At 39.2% G+C, this 20,688-nt stretch overlaps 1 long non-coding RNA gene across 4 annotated transcripts in view; it reads right to left on the bottom strand.

Annotated features, from left to right (window-relative positions):
• LOC130145434 (uncharacterized) overlaps positions 1-17,555 on the bottom strand; it is a 43,781-nt gene extending 26,226 nt beyond the window's left edge. The window contains exons 1-4 of one of the 4 annotated variants that reach the window (XR_008820554.1): positions 14,306-17,555; positions 11,482-13,382; positions 8,596-8,697; positions 4,321-5,053 (exon numbers count right to left, since the gene is read on the bottom strand). This is a non-coding gene — a long non-coding RNA (uncharacterized LOC130145434). The other 3 variants (XR_008820556.1, XR_008820555.1, XR_008820557.1) reach the window with 3 other exon arrangements.
• Positions 17,556-20,688: the final 3,133 nt, after the last annotated feature.

Below are 20,688 nucleotides of genomic sequence, written 5' to 3'. Positions count from 1 at the left end.
CACCCTCTTGGGTCACTTAGGCACAGCAATTCGTGGCTCTGTGCACGTTCAGAGCACCAGAGAAAAGACAAGGAGTTGAAGGGTCTGTTACATCCGTGCTGCTTTTCTCTTTAATGTGGGAGTGCTCTTGGGGATGGTGTTTATACCATACATTTGAGGAAAGCTCTGGAAACTACATAGACAATTAAAGTTTTCTTAGAACTCCTCTTTTCTGCCCTCTCAGTTCAGAGCAGATGTAGCAAATTATATTTCCCTTTCCCATTCCCAATGCACAGCAGAATTTACAATGTCATGTTCATGTTTACAGTATGTATATCCATTTAAGCCTCCAATATGCTGCAAAAGGGTCGCCAATAATAATGGAAAACTTAAAAAAAAACCTGCAGAAGTTTGCACTTGTAACTCTGGAAACCTTTTTTTGCAAATTGCCAAGTTTATATTGTGAACTTTATAAAAAGAGACCAGTTCTTCCATGAGGTGTAATGCTGACTCACACACTGCAGGATTACCGAGGCATTGCTTCCCTGGAGGATTAGTCAATCACACGGGGGAAACTGTAGGATATTTGTCCCTCCCTCTTCGTGACCATTCATGAAAACACCTACTGAATATTTTGCTGCTGCAGGCAACCTCTATGATCTGTGTTCTGACAGGAAGACACTTCTCCCCTTCTGGTTTAACTTTTTGAGCTTCAGAAATTTAAATGGCCTGAGAAACCTAATGAGCTTTCTATCTCTCCAAAATCTAAAGGAAGTCCATGACTATTGCTTTTGGCTGCTTCAGGCAAAAGGCTTCAGTAAAACAGCTACTGCAGATTGCTTTTAATTTACTTTAGACCGATGCTGACTGATGAGTTTCCAGTGTGCAAGTTTAAGCAATAGGAGGACAACAGGGAGAACAGAAACTTGCCTGTTACAGATGTATGTCAGATAGTAAAAAGATATAAATTAGGCTAGCATTATTAACTACCACGGAATGTGTTTGCAATAGGTGTTTGTTTATATTAAGGCTTTTCTCAGTGAACATGAAGAATTCAGACTTTCATTAATTGCAAAGTGATTTCTGAAGCTAATGATAATTAAAGTGTTGAAAGAAAAGGGCAGCTGATTTCATTTAAGAAAAATACAGAGGAACAAAAGGACTGACTCCTGGAAATTGCTTCTGTTTACAGCTATCAAAAGTCAGTCTTTGACACATGCTACGAAATGTTCATCACCCTTGTAGAATTAGATTTGACCCCCCCCACACCTCTTTTTATGGTTAGGAATTTTTAAGTGCCCAACACCAAAAGCATTTGTACATGTGATTATCTTTACATACATAAATAAATATTCAGCAATGGTGTTAATAATATATGCAAAATTATTTACATTGAAGGATCAGGAACTGTGTCTGTAGCATAAAGCTAACATTTAACTCCCCTGGAAAAACAGATTTCCAGTGGTGCTTACAGGCATTTAAAAAATAGTTTAAAATAATGCTGTCAATTTTACAGAAAATATAAGGAAAATATTATTTCTTATGGCAACTGTCCCCTTGAACACACCAAGCTCAGTGGGATTTCAAAACTACATGAACATTAGACCCAAAGGTTAATTCCAACACTCCAAAGCAATCTCTGTGGTCTTTCTTGCTCTGCACTATGTACAAAACCATCTAATTCCCACTGCCCCCACTCCTTCACTCTCAGATAAGTGCTGGAGACATTGTTTTCCTTTTTCCCTTTGCTCTGGAAGCCAGCAGCATCTTCTTCCCTGCCCAGAGACCTTGCCTGATGTTCAGGCACCTCAGCCGAGCTGCTGCCCTCCTTTGCTCCTCACCGGGCACTGGCTCCTATGGCTCTTCTAAGAATAGTACAAAAACTGTACTGAAGATCCAGTTAGCCTTAGGCCCTAGTTCAGACAAGCAGCAAGGCACAGGTTTGATTTTAAGTGTGATTGCAGTGAAAGTGGTTATTAAGTTCTATGAAAATCAGGCCTTAATGAACATGCCCTCAGTGGCATGTAGCGTTGCACTTACAGGGGACTGAAAATAATTTTGTAACTTCAGTATTATTTCTATTCTACACAGTTCCAAATAAACCAGTTTTCCTTTCTTTTAGTGATGCATTTACAGAAAATCTATCAGCTTCTCCCTTGGAATAATTTTTAAAATGTTTTATTTTAAATCTCAATATTCCCCTGGAAATGTAGTAGTACTAGTTAGTACATTTTGACATGAAATTAAGGGTATAAATAAAAAATAATTTATAATGCTATCATTTTTGCACAAACCTTATTTTCTTTTGGAAACCATTTTTAATTTAAGAAGGTAATTTTCTGCATAACATTTAGTTACAGGATGCAGACAGTTTTCTCAATTTCATTGCCAGGATGCTCAAAAATGCCAGTGCTCTGCAGATCAGAAAGCTAGGCACTGTTTGTTATACCAGATGCCTCCAGAAGACAATGAAATACTTATTCAAGATCGCAGACCACAATACTGAAGTCAATAGACCTTTGCCATTCATATCAGCTGGAACTGTACAGTATTTGCTGCTCTGAAGGATTTACATCCTTCCCTTCTTTAAGCTACACAGTATGTCCAGGGCACTCTCTGGTAAAGAATTTACTATTTCTTCTTTAATCTGGTGTAGCATCTTGGAACTCATATAAACCAGGTATTTTTCTGTTATTTCTGGGATGATAAGAACTATAGCATTCTGGAAGCAAACACATAAAGATTCACTAAGTTTGCCCAAAATGAACTCTGGTCTTCCCTGCTGGTTTTTGCCCAGATGTGCAGACTGGTTTTGCCCTATTCTTTCCCCTCAGTTCCCTCCCGTTCCCATTGTTGCTATCCTTATGGCATGGTAAGTATTTCAGAAGATTACTTCACAACTGACCAGACTAGAAGGTCGTCCTTGAACTCTTGTAGACTGTGAAGATTATAGAGAGGTTTTTAATGCATGAAATTAAAGAGAAAGACTGGCATTTTGATTTAAAATTGACTGACATTTTGACTGTTCTTCATACCACACTTAAATTCTGTTACATCTATCATTTCCCTCTGGATGTCAGCTCAGAGTTCAGCTGAATTGACTGTATCCTGAATACTGAGTTCTTAGTTTTTTGTCCCCCTCTAAAAGTCGTGCAGTGTCAGCTGTCTTTGTGCTGTGATTGCTAGATAAGGTCTTGGCTCTATGAAATAAATTGGGGGTTTGCTACAGGATGCTGTGGGGCTAAAGTTTCACTCAAGCTGCTTTATTTATACCCCTTCAGTTTTGTTCTATCCTAAATACACTCACTACAGCACACTACTTAGATTTAGCTATCAGATAAAATGTTTTACCTTCTCTGACAGCTAAAAAAAAAAGATGCTTTTTAAGCTATACGGTGTGATGCCTTTCAACTAACTGAAGAACAGGAGAAGACACATCAGGAGGAAAATCTGGATTTGTTTATCTATTAAACTTTAATGCTAGGTATCAAGTTTATTTTCCAGACAAAATTATGTTATCACCGCAGAAGTAAACAGGATACTTTTAGAACTATATAAAGTATAGGTATTGATTTTCTGAAACATAGTATTATACAACTATTGCCTGACAGACTTTCTGGGTATATCATCATGCAGTGGTCTAGCCTTTGTTCAAAGCCTTACTTGTTCATTTTTCTGATGAAAACATCAAATTTAGCACAAAACCATATCAGTTTCTGTGTAAGTTACTTTGCCTTGTCCTGTGTTTAGAGATGAAATTAAATTGTTTGATTGGAGGGCTAAGGCATGCACTCTGCAAAGCTGCTGTCTCATTCTCAGACTGGTCATTATCAGGCACTTGATCAAAGAAAAATATCACCTTAGCATGCCTAGAACACAAGGCCTAGCATACCCTGTAGCAAGCAAAACAAACATTTAGAAGTGTGGCTTTCATAGAGGCTGCTCAAAAATATGCAAGAATTGATAAAAATACAAAGCAGAGAATAATGAGTCTACACACAGATTTTCCTAAAAAAAACCCCAACAAAACTCCAGACACATTCATATGATCTCAGCTGGAGAGCTGGATGTTGGTCCAATACCTCTTGGAAAACCTGTTCGAGAAGCAAGAACAGCATCACCTGCAGAGCAGGGAAAAGGAGGGACCCTCCACACATGCTGTGACTGGGGAGCAACAGGGTGTGCAGTGCACCTTTCCTGGTGCAATGTAGGCTTTGCCAACATCCTCACCGTGAGAAGGGGTCCTTCTTGGGGCTTCTGCTTTCGTAGATCATCCCTATCAGACAAGGCTGCATGAAATCTGAACTGAGTGTTGATTCACTTGGAAAAAAAACCAAAAAAACCAAAACCAACTTCACTCAGCTTCTGTACTTTAAACTGGAGCCTGTAGAGTGCAGAAATAGCTGGTCACAGAGGATTAAAGATTTCATTCAAGAAGCAAAAAGCAGCAAGAGAGTATGTCTTGGACATCTATAAGTATCTCCACCATTCCACATTTTCACAGGATAGCTGCAGCACTATCCTGTGGGAAGGGAAGGAGTCTTTCCTCTGTTGTAAACTAACCTATCTGTGTGAATTTGCTGGTTTTTCTTCTCACTGGGCCTCACTTTAGAGAACAACTTTTTGGTGTATTTTTTCTCTAGAAGCAGGATGTTTTTCACCAGTCTTCCTTTGGTAATAATACATGCAGGTAGATAATACAGTGGCTTTAGCATTTTATCTGGTGACAGAAGAGATGTACTAACACACCTACCAGACAAGAGTGATTGGTGTACAGGCAGAGACAAGTGAAAGATGCTAAAGCTGTAAGAAGACAGAAAAAAAAGCATAGAAGAATTTACAGCATCATCCATGCTACCCTGCCTTTAGAAAAGCTGTAAAAATGTTATATTATACAAGTAATTGGGGTTTATTTTATTACCTGTGCATATAGTACTTTTATGGCAGAGGTGTTGTGGTAGTGACTCATGCATAATGCAAATGAAGTGTAGGTTTCCAGTATCTCACCTTGCATTCTTTTCTTCAGTATTTCCTAAACACTGACTTTGTTCTGTTTTCCATTTCATTGGAGGGTCTTGCATTTTACCGTATGTACACACACCGGGTAAGGAGAGACACATTAATATTTATAACATGAAAACTGCACACACAAATACCTACCTGGTTTCTCAGTTTGTGCACTCAGTGTCTGAATTTCACTCCTGTGGGTATCAACTATGGATTATTAGGCTCTATTTTTAGCTACCTAAAAATGCAGAAAGACCTTAGAGGCAGAAGAAATAACCTTTCAACTCCCATCAGGAAATAATTTCTGTAAAACAGTAATTTTTCATACAAGCTCAAAAAAGCTGTCATTTTGTTATGTGTTCTTATGTTACAGTCTTCAACCACTATACTAGCACTTCTGAATAAATCTCGCAACTGTAAGAGGCTGTGTAGTCCAGGTTTTGGGTTAGGGTCCAACTCATGTCCTACAAGGTGTCTGTGACCTTTTCCCCATCTGCTCATTGTGCCTTTTTCTCCAAGGATCTTTCACTTTCTGCAATCATTCTGTGTTGTTGGGCTTTCTTATTGACCATGGGAGCACTCAGAAGCACATGTGAGACTGATGCTTATCTTTCACAGCAGTTGTGGACCTCTTCCTCCAGGCCTCCCCCGTTCTGCTAACAGTTTCTATCCGCCACCTCCCCCCTGACATTTCCTGTATGCATTTATCACTATTTTTGTTCCTATGGGTATGTGTGCAACCAATTGCAAAAAAGTAGTTGACATTTTGGCCTCAAAGTGGATTGGTTTGCGGCCATTCTTATTTTCCTCTGCTGAAGAGATGTGAGGAAGTAGCTGAGAAAATTTTGTGTTCTGCTTTCACATGTTATGTGCTTAAGGTCAATGGGTTTGGCACTTCAAAGAAGTGGAACTGTTACAAATAAACCTCACAAGGAGGGGAAGAGGTGCTTTTTATGAAACTGAGATTGAGTTAATGAAGGCCTTTGAAGATTAAGGTGAAGGCCCTGAGTACAAGAACCACCCAACAAAAAAGCTTTATTTCCTCTGGGTACGTGTTGGAAGGCTCTTCCAAGTCACTGGGAGTTGCCTGAAACTTTTATAGCGATAACAACCCCATTTGCATGAACCCTACACATTTCTAAAAAAAATTAGATACATAAATCTAGCCCTGTTCTAGCATTATTACAGATGCTTTCTAGGAAACTGGACTAAAAATGCCAGCAGATAACATTACATCACTACAAGACAAAGTCTCCATTCAAAACACATTAAAACAACGTAGATTTTCATCAGTCCTGGTGGATATTTGGCTTTAATTCTGTATCACTGAGATGTTCTTGCTGACTTAGCTATGGAGGGGCAAGAGTCACAAACAGCACAGGAAAACAACATACAAGTACCTGTAGAACAGGTTAGTGGTCTCCTACAAAGAGATTTCTATACTCTCTACTTACAGCTGTGCAGATGGAGAGTTAGCTGTTGTATTGAAGTCCTACGTGTGATATGCTCTATTCACAAGGAGTCAGGAGTTGCTGACTGAATAAACATAATGGCAGTGTTTTAATGGGTTGGGCTGTATTAGAATTAGACTGCAATTAGTGTACATAGCTCACTTAGCCCTAGGAGCACTGAAGTCTGAAAAGAGGCTCGGAAACATCTCAAATTCGGCTGAGACTAATATTTTAAGTATTTCATCACTGAGTGATGAACAGTTTCACAGCTATAAAAGAATATTTCATAGTCATCTTTAGTAACCTGATAATACTAGGGTTTGCTATTACAGCATTATGGTTTCTTTTCTTTGCTGGTCAGCACAGTTTCTCAAGTTAGTGTGGTCACAACAGAGAATAATTCCTGGGAAAGTGGTTTGTTTGACTGTTGTTCCAGTCTGTATTGTTTGTTCTGTCGAATAATTTATGTCTCTATTTAGTAATGATTTGTTTGAATTTGGTGGAATCCCTGTAAACAAATTTCAGCTTAGTTTCATAACTGGAATTTAGTAAGCAACAAAGAAAAGCCTTTTATGTTTCTTTCCTGGTGATATTCTGAACTGTACCATTTGGTGTACTCAGTACAGTAGCAGAATCCAGAAGACAGGATCCAGTCACTATAACATTTCGCCAGCAGCCAGATCTGTGTTTTGCTCATGAACTCAAAGCAAGCTGATTCACTGAAGACTATTTCCGAAGGGCTTCAAGCTGATTAGTTTTAGACAACTCTTAGCTTGAACGAATACTACCTACACTTGAAGTGGTACAGCTAGGATTTCATCCAAACTCCCAAGTACCTTCCTCATCCCGTGCTGGGGGAAGTCTAGTGGCCTGCAGCTCCTTCCGAATTCTTTCTTATGTCAAACTCTGTATTGAGGGAAGATGAAACTGTACCTGCTGTACATGCTAAGTAGTTAGTTCATGGCACATACTTCCTAACCAGCTGGAAGTTCACCATCTGTTTCGTTGGTGATGGAAAATGGTATGTGTTCCTTCAGTTGAAGATTTTTTTTTCTTCCTGATGCTGCAGAACTGTAGAACTTCACTAATATCCAAGTATTTAATAGCTTCTATTTTTTTTTTTTTCTTCAGTGCACAGGCAGGCAATCACAGATTCTTGGATCCAGATGAAAAGAAATTCTGCCTTTAATTTCCTCCACTGCAGTTGTCCTGTGCTGAAGGCATCTGCCATACCTTATGGAAGAATTCTTGCTGTGTGAGCACTATCAGTTTTGTGCAAGCCCCACTGAGGTTTCTGACACATATTGCAGAGATCACACTTACTGTTCCTTAAAGTATGACAGCCTGCCCTTTCTGCTCCACTTCATATCTGCTTAGCCTTTTTGCAAGAAACTCAGGAGATTCATAGGGTTTGTGGAACTAGGGTAGAGTTCACCGTGTTTGCTGACAGCTGAACTTTGAGGTTCAGATACCAGTAAATTAAAAGAAAGCATTCCCATCCTGCACACTGGTGTCCTACCAAGCAGGGAAACAGCCCAGTGGCTATGGATAAATCAGAATAGAAACCCATTTTACACAGACCAACAAGGGTCAGCTGTTCTTGGACTGAGCTAAAAAGAGGGGTTTTATTCCCCCTTTGAACACCGGCTGAGTGCAGCACTAGTTCCTCTGCTAAACTGGAAACAGACTTTGCTCTCTGATGCAGAAACTGAAAGGGAAGTTTTCTCAGCAGTGAGTTGTAGACTGTCCACCTGTACAGGGTGGACCGAGGTGGCTCAGGATCCTATGTAACACTTCTGTGTGCCTGAATTTAGAGAGAAGAGTTTTGTTCCTTGGCCCTGATGCCATTCCAACAGGAGCTGGAGTTATGATAGCACATTCATATTTCAGAGCATTAGCTTGGAAGTAACAATCTAAACGTGTATGTATATTGGAGATCGAACTGCTGATATGCTGTGACTGTTACTCTGCACTTCATTGTAGACTGCTGCTAGAAAACAATTGTGATGGCTGGTAATTTTTTTCCTGAAATGTGAGCAAGAAGGTGTGAATATAGAGCAAATGTGCTGTAAGCAAACTTAAGAAATCCAAGTAAAAATAAACAATCCAGTGATTCAAAATATAAGAGTAGGGAAAAATGTAACAAAGGAGACATTACCTGGGAAACCTTGGTAAGAATGTTTTCCTTGCAAATGCCATTCTCTATTCCCAGGAAACGGCCAGAGAAGATATCAGGATTTCCCCATGAAAAAGAAAAAACCTAAAAAATGTAGACAATTAACTAAAATGAGACCAATGGATTTCTAAAAAGAATTTTAATTTTCAATAGTCTTGAATTGCTACCATGCTACACAGACCATGTCAAAAGAAAGACATCAGGCTTCCTTGGGGGATCAGACACACTTCTAGCTCTGCAACGGGGGACAGTCACACAAACTCCTCAAAAACTGTCTTTTGACACCTACTCCGGGTTTTTAAATGCATGCAAATAAATCCAGCATGGCTACTAATGAAATGCATGAGACTTAGGACTCATACTGTTCACAATGTAAAAATGCACAGAGCATAGTCAGTGATGGGAAGCTGAAACAAATTCACCATTTTTCACAGGGAGAGTAATGTATTTAAACTCACTCACATGCAGGACATTATTTATACAGAATCTTTATACCCAGGCAAGACATCTACATATTCTACCACCAACAGAAATGGTGATATGGAAGACTGATGCCCACATTTGGCTTGTGTTATGAGGACAGATTAGGCAATCCCTGCTAAGTTTAATTTTTTCTGCCAGAAGACCATGATCAGTATTTATCAGAGTACAAAATTTCAGAAAAGGTGATTTTCCAGGAATGTGGATAAAGGTAATTATATTGGTGTAAAAGAAGATGGAATTGAGCTCAGCCATTTCCAGACATCCTACAAAGCTTAGCACCACAGGAATCTACTCACACTATATCTCTTTATGTGCATATCATATGTGGACAGATACATATACGTATGTACATATATACACACACACTTATATATGTATAAATGTATGTATGTATACATGGTCTATGTAAGTGTGTACACTCAAGGTAAGGCTGAAAGATGTTTCCCGAGCCATAGAAAAGTTATAAAAATTGTGTTACATAAACTGATGGCAAACGCATTCACTACATGAGTCATATTTTGCATAGCTAGCACTTAGAAAGCCAGCACTGCTTTGGCTTCTTTTCTTGTTCTGGGTCTGGATCAAACTTCTACTTAACATAGCATTATACTTCCAGTGACTTTGTCTGACAGATCTGTGACATGAGCAATTTAGTTGCCATCTGATGGAAGAGAGTTTGGGGTGGTAGGCTCGATTTTGAATGCCTTTTAGTCTAGGCTGGAGTAAAGAAGGACACTCGTCCATACACTGCTTTAATGACTCATCATTATAAACAAGATTTGAAAGATACTGAAAGTCTCCTGAAGCATCTGTAGGAAGCGGACAGTGTAAGGAGTGTTTCACCTATGTAGCTGTTAGAATGACAGATCTAAGACAACCTTGTGCTCAAAACAAGACTAAATCTGAAGTTAGACCATGTTGTTCAGGGCCGTTCCCAGTCATGACTTGATAATCTCCAAGGGCAGAGGTTCTGCAGCCTCTTTGAACAACCCATTCCAGTGCTTCCAAACACTCATAGGGATTCTTTTTTCTTTATATTCAACCAGAATCTCCCTGCAGCCTGAGACCACTGCCTCCCACCCTTTCCTTGTGCACCTCTGGGAAGAGTCTGTCTCTCTTTTCTGTAACTCCGCATTAGTCACTGGAGACAACTAGATCTCCGCTTAGCCTTCTCCATATTGAATAAACCCAGGACTCTTAATTTCTCCTTGTAGGCATTTGTGCTAGTTCCCTAATCTTAGTGTATCTGTGCTAACTGTCTGCAGCTTGTCCATTTCTTTCTTGTACAGGGGAACCCAAAATATTACAGTTTTCCCAGTTTCACCTTGCTGGTGATGAAACACTAAAACTTTATTAACAACACAGATGATATAAAGGTAGAATCAATTGCCATGTAAATCCAGTATGAAGTTGAGGGTGTAAGAGCTGTTAGCGGCTTCCAGTAGCAAGTCGGCATGATAAGTTTCTGAGAATCTAGTTAAGAAGCCTCAGATCACACAAGAGAGGTCAACAGCCAAATAATATGAGACATATTTTTATAACAGAAACTCTTGTTTCTCTTTCGACAATATGCGCTAAGCTATTTTTGTTCCTTGCAAGACAACTATTTCATACCTTGGTGATTTTGAACAAAGTGTTATTTAAAATGTAAATGTCAGCTTGACTGGAAAAAAATGATCCAGAAGTCACTAAAAGGAAAAGGCTGTGACGGATTATTTTTTTTTCAGTCTTGCCTATAATTATGATTCTCTTTTTAAAGTCTGTATAACTTGCTAGTGTATGCAAAAGGCACACAGGGGACATATAGATGATTTCAGGAGAGGAACTCAAATTTTATGCAGCAACATCTATTTTTCAGTGTAACTCCCTAGATAATTGTTAAGATATGAGTAATTTCACGTTGTAAACTTCCCTGATGTACTTCTTATCTTTCAGACACTGGCAGAATAGGTACTGTTATGAGGTGGAAATATGCCAGTGCACTCAACCTTGATGGGCACAAGATCAGCTGACTTAAAATACATTTGCTACGCAGAGTAAGATTTACCTTCTCAGGTAGTGATCCTTGTCTCAAAAGCTGATACAGTCTTTACAGAAATAATAACTGTCTCCCCTAACTTCAAAAGGACAAGTCAACCATTTAATTAAAAATAAAAAAAGAAAGACGTTATTCCAACATCCACGCAATGTTCCAGTCTTACCCAGTTCTGACTAAGGCAATACTGCCATTGATTTTGATTTGACTGTTAGATAGGACACTGTTGCCACCAAGCCTGCCTTAAAACACATGCGCATTCTGCAATGTTGCTTTGGAATATTTTCAGTGCAGTACCAACACAAAACTGAACTTCTCACTTATGAAATTATATTTGTGAGGTTCTGTACCTGAGGGCCAAACTGGCTGTGTAATAACCAACGTAGTTAATGGGGGAAAGGACCCCTCTGCTTTCTAGCATGACTGTTGTCAGGAACACAGCTGCAACCTCCATGGTCTCCAGAAAGAATAAGTCAACCCAAGGGAGAAAGGTGAGTGATAGGACTGCAACACCTCTTTGAGGTTTGTTTTTTTCCTGCCCTGTTCCAGAAGATTATTGTTACAGGAAATGGAGCAGTTCCTGCTGTCAGAAAGATATGGAGACACCATTATGACTGGCTTGCAATGGGAAGAACTCCTGATATAGAGGTCAGCCCTATAGGTCAGCCCTTCTAGTCTCCTCATTTTTGTAACAGTCCTAAATAGAAGGACATGTCAGTACTGATACTGTACCCACTCTGTCACAATAAAATAAAAAGTAAAAATCGGAAAGAAATAACCCTTGGCATGTTTGCATTATATTTTGAAAGGTCCTATAAGGTTAAGAACGTTATCTGGAAAGCCAGCTGCCCTCTTTACTGCTCCCTGTTCTTGATAAGTCCCTTACTGAAGTGGAGGACATGTTGAACCTTGTTGCACTGACGTTTTGAACTTTATCTGCTGGTTCTTATCTCTTCTGCCACGTAAAATATGTACATGAGAACCCTAATTTCTGCACGTTAGCAGCAAAAAGATTAGAAGAAGAAACATGTCTTTCATTCAGCTGTTCTCTGCAAGCAGAAGACCTGAATGGTAATGAATGAGTTCAGTTCAGAGTATCAGAGAATACCAACAGAGCACAAACACCTTCCTTCAACAGAATTAAAGACCTTATTGCTGCTGCATCTTTCTTGGTGTACACAGTGCAGGATGTCTTCTTTATCAGTTAATATTACATGTCCAGTAACAGGTGGCTGCTCTAGTTACTGCTGCTGTGTCTAGCAACCCAACTAATGAGTGAGGTTGTATCATGGTAGGCACTACATACAGACAGGGAATTGTCTGCCTCAGAAAACTTACACTCTGTACCAACCAAACAGGTTAATGAAGGCGAGAGGGTAAACAATACACAAGGAATTAAGACCCATATGAAAGGCTGGATGAAGCTGGCTCTCCTTGCAGGGTCATGACCCTGCTGGGAAGATCTCCTCTCCCCTGCTTCAACCTATACTTTGTGACCAAATGGTGAATTCAGGCAGGGGCATGTCATTTCCAAAGGGCATCTGGAACTCACAGAGAAAAAGAACTCAAATCTATCTCTTCACCAAGTATACTGCCTGGCTGTTAGCAAGCCCACGTACTCATGGCTGATGGGGTGCTTCCCATTTTTTGTGGAGCTCAGCTTTGGCTACAAGAGCAAATAGAAGCTGGTATGGTTGTGTATACCCCTCTCACCTGTACCTGATGTGTCTGATTTTTTCTTTATTAGCAGCTGAATAATAAAATTAATGGGATAATAGATATTTCTCTTTTTTTATGAATGCAAATAAAATAAACATATGGTCATGTTTTTACTTAATGTTAATTATGAAGTATTTAGGATCATTATCCCCTTTCCTTACTTGACACAGCAGTACCGTTTGACACTCTTACAGACATAAAATGATCTAGATTCATGGAAAAATAGAAATGTTATTTGGAACACATACACTGGGATCGGTGAAACTTGCGGCTGAACAGGAAACATAACGTCTAATTTTTACTGCATAACATGAAGCGTAACATTATGTTAAGGACTGTAACAGTCCATTACAGTCAGCTCATGACAGAATTTTTAATGTTATGCTTTAAGCAAGAAAATCACAATTTCCAAAACTTTTCAAACATTTTGGCAGCTTAAAACTACCTTAGGTATGAGAAACGCAGCATTTTATGAAGTATCAGTGGGAGAAGGCACATTCTGTTTCACAATGGCATTGATAAAGCCGCTAGCCTGCCAGATAAAAGCATTATCATTATTGGAAATAATACTGTACATAACAACATACAGACTACAAAATACTCAACCCCCTGTTAAAAACAAAAGCCTCCTTATGCTGGCAAATCTATAATTGAAAGAGCTAAGTGAGATAAGTTCAGTATTTCTGTGCTAAGAATAGTACATAACATTATTGACAGCTGCAATGATTTGGGAAACGATTTGGCATTATAAAGCTTTTAAAGAGCATATTGTATTTAGTGGAATTGAATCTTTTATGCTGATAGATTATTGTGTTTCTTTTAGAGACAACCAAATATTTATAGACTCTATTATTTGGAGGGAGGATATTCTCTTAACCAGATACCCTAGTTTTATAAACAAAAATATTAAGAAAATGTAATTTCTGTGGGAAATGTTGTTGCTTCAATGTCAATATTAAAATCTTCACTGTTAAAAGGGCAGTCAGATACATGTTTTTTGGTTGCAGCTTATTGTAAAGGTTTGGTTGCATAAACTGCGTAGAGCTTTTGCTACCTGATATCACTGTCATTAAAATTTGATGCAGTCCCACCTCTTTTAAAAATTCTTATGAATTTTTCCAGCAGGAGAGAATTAATATTTTACCCTGTTAATGTTTGCAGTCAGCTCTTAGTTACAGTATCAGATTTTCCTCTGGTAGCTAAGAAATTTTGTTAGCAAGCTTAGAGGCACACTGGAAGTGATGGGAACCATCATGTTAATGAAGCTAAGGTTTAATAATTAAATCCTGGTAACTAAGGGGGGAGGTTTACTTGTTAAGAAATCCTTCAAGGCCTATGGTTATATAATTGCTGTGCAGTTTAAACCATTACAAATTCTCTGAAGTTGGCAGTTCAAAGCTTTTACTCTACATTGCATAACAACTTGTGAAATGCAAGTGTATATACTACCCTTACCTTACTGGTAGCACTGAACATAGTGATGTTTAGCAGGGCTTCTACATGTTTGTTACTCACACTGCAACAAGTTTCTGCTGTTTTATGCTGAAACCTTTGTTTTGGCATGCTTCACTTAATGGCATACTGCCTGGGTACAGGCAGCTGGGGGATGGTATTTCTTTACATTTCAAGTGAAGTAGCACTTATCTGTGCACAAAGGGCAGTGCTGGTAGTATTGAACAGAGGAAAAAGAGAGGATTCATTTGTTAATTCTACAAGATTTTTCCTACAACCAAATAAATTACTCTTTGTGAATGAGTTCACAGCTCTGAGTACATGAGGTGCTACATTAGATAGCTACATATTATCCATTTTGCTTGATCAATAACACAGAACAGTGGGTGATCTGTTACGTGGTTTGTTTCTTTTGCTCAGGTCAGTGGCAAGAATTTTAACTATGTTTAATTAAAGCTGATTTAACAACAGCCAATTTTCCTCGTACCTTTTATCATTAGCAAAAATACCCCATTTGCTAAAAGAAGGTTATTGGTTGGGGGAAAAGCCAATATTCTTTAACCTATCTTCTGCCTTGAGGAGATCCCTTATGTAGAAACTTCACCCGTGCTGCTTAGCAGGCTTGAGTTCGTGACTTCTTGAATGTTGTGTAATTACAGAGGATCACTAATACCTTCAGCTGCATTACTGTAGTTACTTGTATATTAGGCAGTTTTCATTTGCAGACCCTGGTGTAGGGAACTGGAGCTTAAGAACGGGCTTGTAACAAGGCCTACGTTATGTGTAATGTATAAATTGTAGATATGTCCTTCCTATTCCACTCTGCTCATTGTGAGAATCCAGTGCAAAATAGCAAAAGCTCCACTCCTACTTGGGTGCAAGCTCAGGGAAAAATATATTAAAAAGTGTTCTGAATTTGCAAGTTTCACTCATATTAATGGGAGAATTAAGGAAAAAAAACCAAGTATTTTTGAAAATGCCAGGAGAAAGTAAAATTATAAAGGTATTTAAGATATTGGATTTAATAATTCTGTTAGAAGAAATGACCTGCTTTGAACCTCAGGATGGAATGTGTGCATGTATGCACATGGGCTAGAGAGATATAAAGCATATTTAATATCTTATTCCACAAACTTTACATTTTTTGCAAGGTTATTGCTCATCTGTTTCTTCTGATGGGCTGAGTTACCTCCGTACCACTGCACATCTATGATAACACAGTCTGCTGGGGCTAGTCTGTATAATTTTATCATACTGAGGCCAAAAAACCTATCCTGCCCTAACACATAAACATTTTATTTATAGGTCAGTAGGACAGGAGCCTTCCCATTCCTTATCTTTCATAACACTCTGCATAATGTGATATCAGGTAGTGGACAAAATGAAGCTAGTTTCAGTTCCGTGGATAACCTGTGGTATGACCGCTTAAATATAAAAGCAGAGCAGAGGTGAACAGTGGGACGCTGTAAGAGGGAAACAAGCTGTCCTGCTAACATCTCTGAAGCAGCTGTCTCTCTCTTGAGACAGAATAAGATACCACTTTGGTTACTGCTATTTCATCAGCCAGGAGTGTGCGGTACAAATTACCTGAAATATGCGGAGTGTCATACATCCTTATGAAAATCTAGGGTGTCCTTATAATGAGGCAAAGAAGAAGTATCAGGGTCTTGATTTCCACATTTCCACATGGCTTTTATTGACTTAATCTCAGCAACAAATGTAGTTGAACCAAATAGCCAGAAATTAATTTTAATTTTGCACCATGCTATCCTAACCTACTGGTTATGCTGTCAAAATATGTAGACTCATTTCCACTCTCATGGAGCACTGACAGCTGCAGACAGCTGGTATCAGAGAGAGGACCTTGGCCTGTAGTGGTCCTCACTACTGCCTCACAGAGAAAACCCAGGATTACCCCCTGTTGCCCCCAAACTGGGCTTCTGCTAAGGAGAGAGGTCAAGAAGATACCCTAACACCTCCTCTAATCCTTGTTGAAGCAAAATGAAAAGCCCTGTTGACCTCATTGATCTTTGACTCAGACACTCCTGCAGATAGTCCGTGGTAAAAGTCCAGAGACTGTTCAACTGGTTTTGCTAGCTGAACTGCTCTGCTGTTTCTTGAGCAGCACCTGCACACATGCCTGCATGAAAAAAAGTAGTCTGAGCCTCCCAGATGAACCACTTTATCATTCCTATCTTTGTCCCAGAAGCAACAGCTTAATCTTGGGGGATCGAAAACCTCACACAGGTTGTGCTCTCCTGTACTAGGCGTGGGATTATATCCTAGAAAGAAATAGAAAAAAGCAACCCAGAAGCAAGTAAAAATATAACTAAGAACCGACACATTCATTCTTGCTATGTTTCAACATGAAGTAGCATAGTTTTTGGTCTGGATAAGGCATCCATGTCAGAGTGTTAGCTAAATCATGTCCTTGCCTGCTTAAATAAAAGAAGAAGAAATATTAATCCTTTTTAAAATGTTTTTGACCTCGTTTATTTGGAAGATGGCATTAATATTGCCTGAATCAATTTTCTGTCTCCATGCATAGCCATTGCACACACTTTACAGAGATTCAGCATTAATATTTCCAGACGTTTTAACAGCCTGTCTCAGGACTTTAGAAATAACAGATAAAAGGAAAGTTTTCAAGGTTGTTTACTGTGTTGCAGGACTCAAGTCTTTTATGCCATGCATTTTTTATTTACCAGAAACATTCTTGACATTGACACAGAAAAAGTGATGACTGCGAACCATATTTTTGCACTCAGGTTTAGTGGATATACAGAGTTTGTAAATCATCATTGTGAGTTCAGCTGCAGATTTTCTCTCCTACCACTTTGCATCACTGATACTTTACTGGGATCTTTGTGAAAGTCCTCAGGCTCAGAGATAGCATCACATTTCTGGATAATCCTTTTCCTATAGTCTCAGATTATAAAGTCACCTCGGACTGTGGGGTCACACACTGGTTGAGCAGACAAGAGCATACCAGCAGCAGCAGCTGCTCTTGTAGTGTAAAAAAATTATTCCAGTAAAAGCCAGTTTATTCCAAAAAATGTCATTCAGTGGTGTACGTGATTAGCACCAATTCATGCTAAGTGAATGTGCATAAAGGCCCCAGAGGACATCCCTGAAGAAGATCCACCCAGCAAGCAGACAAGCCTGTGTAGGAGAGAGGGAAATTGCCTTTCATATACCTGCCAACATGGTATGTACTCCATGGAATAAAATATCCTGGGAAGTGAATAAACCACACAGTTTAATGTTATTGTTGTTGCAGCAAACAAGTTACTCTAAGCAATGTTAAGTTTCTCACTCAAAGTTTAAAAGTTTCTTTTTTAAAGGGATTAATCTATTAAATAATGAACAGACTAGTTTGCTGAGCTCTTATAAAATACTACAATATTTTAATTTGCACATTTTCTGCCTTTACAGTACCAAAAGTGCTAACCATTTTTGCTTGTATTTGTTCTTCAGTAGTTTATTACTCAACACTATGAAGTAGTAATTTCTTTTCAGACTACATTATTGAAAACAGTGAGGAACAAAAATAAAATTTTGAGAGGGTACCAAGAGAGGGTGTTCTGCACAGCAAAGGAACTACTGTTTCCTCACCTAAAATCTCATCAAATGTCACTTTTTAAGCCATTCACTAGCAGATCAGAGCCATGCACCCAACAGATCCATGAATTGCTCTGTGGCTGGGACAGGCAGAGATGAGGTGCACATAGAAAGCGAGGTAGCTCTGACAATCTGTTGCTAGACTGAGATCACTTTTCTACAGGAATCCAAACCGGACCAGTTATCTTCTGTCACACACAAATCAAGTCCTACAGCAGCTCTCGTTTGTGAGGCATTAGGAATTGCAGCATGGAGTCCAAAAAACTGCAGTTAAATATAAATACAGATATAACTACTGTGAGGTGTGTACAGCTCAGCAATGCAAAGTCTTAAAAACAAAGCTAGACAACACAGGCTTACCAGGACTTTGAGCCAAGTACCATCCTTAGGATAAGCACCCTTGCAGAAGGCAAGATGGCTGTGGTGTCCCAGGCAGTTACGGCTATATGTGAGTTTAAAGCCAGTTTCCATTCCCTGAATATGTTAAGACAAAGTTCAGTGCAATGACAAACTAAGCCTACAGTCCCAGAAATTCAGCAGTGTAACACATCCAACATAAACCACCACAACTTCATAGTTGTGTGTAACAGGGTACACTATTTGATTTCTAACAGATTAGCAGCTCCTACTGCTTGTTGTCCACTTGATGTTGTATTCTTGTGTGACCTAATCGGCTTTTGCAATAGCAACAACAGAGTTAGAGTCTGAGCTCCAGGGATCTGTTTTAATAAAACAGGATTACTATCTTTATGGACCTCAGTCAAAAGCTGAGGATTACAACTTCAGATATAAACAGCATGCACAGATGAACTGTTCAAAAGCAAATTTTCTGTTGGTGATTGCTTTTAGCAATGAAAAAAAGGAGAAGAAAATTACATGACATACGTGCCAAGCTATCTGCAAGCACAATGTTTCTCTCAGGCATTACCAGCCAAAGTTTGTACATGTTTCATTAAAAATTTAGAAAAAGCAATATAAATATTTTGTATACGAAACCACAGCTAATACTACAGAGTTTAACTGTTATTACACAGTCACTGCTAGGGGTAATCAGCTAGACTTTCCCCTCATGGATGAGAGCTCCAAGCAGGAGCCCGGCCCCCTGCTCAACACAGATGTGCTCTAAGGTAGAGCAGGCAGGACATGAGCCATCCCTTTCCCTATACCATTCTACCAATGATAAGCTTTTTTTACGTTACTTAGCTAAATTATGTATCCCCTTGTGTACAGGAAAAGAAAAGGAACTGATTCCCTGCTCAGACGCATTAAATCCAACTGAAAGCCATGGGAGTTCAGGGGCTGGGCTCAGCGTAGATTTTTGAAGTACCTCTTTGAGGTGTAAAAGGATGTTTAGCTTGAATGATGTGTTTATGGGATGAAAGGGGGTTCAGACAGATCCTGTGCAGCTCTCAACGTGCCTAAACTCATCAGCATCAGCCTTCTGGCCTGCATGCTCCTTGCACTGTCAGCTCTTCATACTGACCGCTGCGAGGGCAAATAGCATGCTTTCTGCTGACGTCTTGCAACACCCTGCTAAGGCTGGCGGTTTAGGGTTTCTCTCTGGATCTTTTCCCTGTAATTTGTCTTTGCTAACACAGATAAAGCAGAAAACTGCATCCAGAAATACAGCAGCTAGCGATCTGGGGATTCTCCATTTTGAGTCCTGAAAGTCAGTTGTCAGTGATCACAGATTGAGCATTTATGATCAAGAATTGCTTTGGAAAACTTGGGTTGCTCTTTTTTTCTCGCTTTATGATTCATGTTCAGTCCTGCCTTCCTTTGCTGATATAAAAAAAAAGAAAACCACAGATCACCATTAAAAGATCTGAAATGATCCTAAACAGACATGCTTTTCATAGCTTCACACTGTTAATATGCATTGTAGCAGACAAATTATAACAAGCATTCACTTGCCAGCATGTGCCAAACTAAGTAAACAAAAAATGTCCCCTGTCTTGATGTTAATTTCTTTCTTTATTTGCTGGCTAAAATCAGTTGTGCCCACATTAAGGCAAGACCAGAGACATGAATTTCTGTGATGCTCTCTGCTCAGAAGGACAACGAAGGTTTGTCTGAACATAGAGATCTGTGTCTGAGCAGGGCAAAGGGTCAGAAGGCAGAAAGTAGCTATTCTAAAACCATCTATTTATGTGTTCTTAATAAAAACCACAAACAAGATGGCCTTTTCTACCAGCATTGAAAAAATACATGGGAAAGAACTAATTTTTCCCTTGATGCTCATTAGATGCCGTTAGCGGTTCCTGCACTTACAGAAAAAGGTTTCTCCTCTGCATAAGGAGAAGTTGTGTGTGGAAAGCAGCGCTGAAGCCTGAGGTACTTCTTTCTGAATACTTTTGCCAGGAGCTCAATGGAGTTCACAAATGCCCCTTTAAACTATTCCAGCTTTGAAGAATCAGCAGGAGAATCTTGAGATTACAAAACAAAGTATTTACAGCTACTGGAGCGAATACTTCTGAATAAGTGATTGGAAGCACATGACCACATGGAAATTAAATGGCATTAAAAAATGTTTTATATAACTGTCCTTCTTGTCATCTTTTCAGACCTCCAGTATTGTTTCAGAGAAATAGTCCTGCATAATAATGCATCACAGAACCTGTTCTCATAGATCTGAAATTTCTTAGCTTACTCTTCACCTAAACAAAATATTCCGTTAAATAAAATAGAATAATATTCTCAGTGGCATGTGGTGTTTTCAGCCACTTGGAAGAGTAAACTGAGCCCCCCTGCCTGTTTCTGCTTCC

Source organism: Falco biarmicus, chromosome 3, assembly GCF_023638135.1.
Source record: "Falco biarmicus isolate bFalBia1 chromosome 3, bFalBia1.pri, whole genome shotgun sequence".
NCBI lineage: Eukaryota > Metazoa > Chordata > Aves > Falconiformes > Falconidae > Falco > Falco biarmicus.
This window is presented reverse-complemented; position numbering and strand designations above follow the sequence as displayed.